Raw genomic sequence first — 3,784 nt, forward strand, 5'->3', positions numbered from 1 at the left:
CCGACCATAAAAACGTCACGGCCAGAATAAAATAGCGATCTCAGAAATTTTGAATGCTCTCCAGAGGTCAGTTCGATTCTTATCTGATTTATGAATCATGGACTTGAACTAATAGATCCATTGAAGAAGCTTTAATCCGATAACTCTATACTGTTAAAGCAGCGAAATCTTTGATCAGTGATCATTCAATTTTTCAGAAGGGCTCAAATTCTGTTCCATTGAAAGTTGAATCCTGAATTGTTACAAATATGGAATTAATTATTGAGAAGGTATTGTGATCAGTGAAAATTCATATCTGTTAACTACTAAACTCGGATCGATAATATACTGAAGCAGAGTAAATAATTCACAAATCAGTAATTTCACCTAGAATTTTCTTGCAATTCACGTTTACTGACTGGAGTAGATTAGCTGGTTAGACCTCGTATTGAAGAGTCATAAAAAAACTAAGATTGGAGATAGTGTGCTATTCATAATCGGACTGATTGAATTCACTCAGAATAAATATCACTGGTGTTTTGGAAACCACGTAGAATTTGGATCCAAAGAACTCTCGAAATCATTCTTGCCATCACCCAAGCAGAAGATAAAGGCTCATACGCGAGTCATAAACAGTTCTAGAACAAAAATCTGGACGAAAATTTATCAAGAGAAACTCTTCTAGGAAACATTCTTTTCTTAAACTCTAGGAAACTATTCTAAAAAACTCTTCTATGCTCTTCCATGAAGAGCATACTCAGCTGATTTTTCAAAAATAATCCATTCAGCTTTGCACTTCACATAAGATAATCAATATACATTAGTCAACCAATTACTGTTTATCACTCCATTAGACAAAAATGTCAATCATGTATATCAGATCACTCTTTGTTATTGGATTCCATTTCCAAAAAATAGAACTACCATATTTCGCTTCTCAAAAAGCATCTGGCTGACTTCGATACGGCTCGATTCGTTTGACAAATAACAAAGAGGTTTCCGAGTTTACTGAGACCTTGTTTTGGTGACAATACTTCAAAGCTGATCGGTTAGCAGTCTTTGTAGTTTTGGGGTGGTCTGGAGAGATAAAGAAAAGAATTTCATGTGGGGCGGGCATTTGGGCACAGTTTCCAATTTGGTGGCGGCACCTAGGAGAAAGGGAGAGGAGAAAGTCACTGTAAATCTTGTCGGGTTGAAATCAATCAGCGACGCCCTCCTGTGGAGGTGCCACAAGGCACCAAAGAATTAGCGGCCAATCAATGTTGAATGAGCAGGCTGTAAATCAGCCCTCTAATTGGACACACCATACATATGTAACTCACATATATAGATATACAGCACTGTTTCAAACTTGTACAAGACACATGCATACATGTATTTATATAATCTGTATATACATAAGATAGCGCACAGCTCTGTACATAAATTATATTTATATATACTACACATCAAGTTAACAGACACAAGAAAAAAGGTATAGAGTACTTGTATCGTACATAACTCATATGTGGTATATGCAATATAAATAGATATATTCTGCAAACATTCAAGATGGGACCAGACGGCGTCATCTCCACCTACTGTGAAGTCTCAAACTTGTGGCAATGTTTTCTGTGATAAGGGAGACTCCTCTATTGGGTAGCATAGCAACATACTGAGAGCAGTGAAAGCCACACACTGAGTGTCAACCCACTTGATGTATTCGACATTTTTGGGGAAAACGGGGATTGGTGAGAAGATGTAGGACAGTTTTTGTAAATGATTCTACGAAAGTTCCCAGCCAAGCTCAGTTTGGGAGCCAATGAGAAACTGTTGAACCATCTTCTAGAATAATTATTGCGTCAAATTATGGTGGAAGATAACATTTCGATTATCACTGTACTTATAGTGATGCGTTGTTGGTAGTGGCGTGCATAAATGTATGTTAATTGTCAATGAATTAATGCTAATAAAATATTTATTGAGCACTCACGAACAGTAAGGCTGTTCTTTTTCATAAAATATTCTTGCTTCTCCAAACACTTTGTATTGTCATTTTTCAAATAGTTTTTTCTTGAGGAGTTATTTTCATGACACTATTATTTCCATTTATCTCCAAATTCGTTGTAGTTAACATTATGTTTTAGAATATTTTAATGAGATTATGAGTGAATATCTCAAACGTGAAATAATTTTCAATGAAATCTTTCTTATCAACAAAAAAATATGTGCGATGGCCGGGAATCGAACCCGGATCAACTGCTTGGAAGGCAACTATGCTCACCATTACACCACCATCGCTTCATGAAGATGCAAGTACTGTCCTAGTTACTCAACTGATTTTTAGAGAAAGGATGAGTAATGATAGTCTTGGTGGAGCTTCAATGTACACGAATCTATTTCAGGTAGGCAGGCCTACTTCAGATATGAGTGAGAGGAGAAGTGTACAGATTGGAGACCTAAGCGACGACTTGTGCGACTACAGCAGCACTGCTCTTGCTAAAATATTTCTCGATATACTCCAAATATTTTTGTCATATGCTTTATGAATATAATCTTCTATTCTGCGTGATGAGGAATCAGTAGAAATACAAAAAGAAATACATTGAACTTGAGCACAAAATTGCGGATTCATTGAAAAGCTATTCATGGATTTCTCCTACATTCTTCCTCCAACTAGATATAATTACACAAATTATTATGTCTTGTTATGTCGTTCCGATAAATACATCCAGATAACAAGTCATCTGTTGAAGATATCATCTGATGGGAGGAGATTTCCCATATAAATTGGGTTGTTCACTGACGTAACATTATTCATACTGTAGTAGCGACTTGATGTTGCAATAAGAGGATAGAAGTGGAACCATTCAAGAATCATACAGAGAGAGGTAAATGAATCACATTGAAGATCGAATGGCTACAGCTTTGTCACAGGTTTATTCATGCAATGTTGGCCAGTTTGAGAAAGATTCTATGGAAAACCATCTCATCTCAGTAAATCCTCAATTTTCTAATTGTTTTTAGACTGGATGGAGAAGAGTAGAATAATAATTACTTCCTATCAATAAATCAGCTTCAGGATTCATTTAGATCCATCGACTTTCGACTTTCCATCGATTGCTCGAATTTGGTTTGCCTTTTTGGTCAATAGTCCCTCAAAATTGATGTTTTAGTCACACTCTCTTAAAACGTTGTGAAAACGCTAGAATGAAGCTTTGTATCTTATGCGTTTCCAGATGGTATGTTACTTTCCTGTCTTGGAGATTGTGGTCACAGGATAGATTGTTTTTTCTTAGTTTATTCTAATCAATAGGTCTAATAATTGATGTCAGCGGGAGACTGTAAATTCATCTTATCAAACGAGCATTCTGACTCTTTCTAATGAATTCCAAAAAAATCAGTTTCCATAGTATTTGTTCTAAAAAATTATGTGCGATGGCCGGGAATCGAACCCGGATCAACTGCTTGGAAGGCAACTATGCTCACCATTACACCACCATCGCTTCATGGAAAGGTGAAATACTTTCCAAGATTGTTGATGGAGAAAAGGATTCACTTGTGAGTCACGATTTAGAGCGCTACTTCTCTTAATATTATTTGCTACGTTCTTCAAGTACTGCTTGAAGATATAGAGATGTATATCACATTCAACCCCCTTACTAGGACCAAACATTTCATTACACGAGTTTAGAATGATTATTTGATTCATAAGTTTTTTGTCAAATTCATTAAGGTTACTTCTAAACATAATAATAGAATTGACTGAAGATGGATGGTCGAGATATCTGAAAATTGTTCATTAGTATTGAATTATTTCAAATGT

The 3,784-nt window shown here is 35.9% G+C and overlaps 2 non-coding genes across 2 annotated transcripts; both read right to left on the bottom strand.

Moving 5' to 3' along the window:
- Nucleotides 1-2,187: 2,187 nt before the first annotated feature.
- Trnag-ucc lies at nt 2,188-2,259 on the bottom strand. Its single transcript has one exon. It is a non-coding gene; the product is annotated as a tRNA-Gly (tRNA).
- Nucleotides 2,260-3,392: 1,133 nt separating this feature from the next.
- On the bottom strand, nt 3,393-3,464 carry Trnag-ucc. The gene has a single exon. It is a non-coding gene; the product is annotated as a tRNA-Gly (tRNA).
- Nucleotides 3,465-3,784: the final 320 nt, after the last annotated feature.

Source organism: Nilaparvata lugens, chromosome 7 (assembly GCF_014356525.2).
Source record: "Nilaparvata lugens isolate BPH chromosome 7, ASM1435652v1, whole genome shotgun sequence".
NCBI classification, from domain to species: domain Eukaryota; kingdom Metazoa; phylum Arthropoda; class Insecta; order Hemiptera; family Delphacidae; genus Nilaparvata; species Nilaparvata lugens.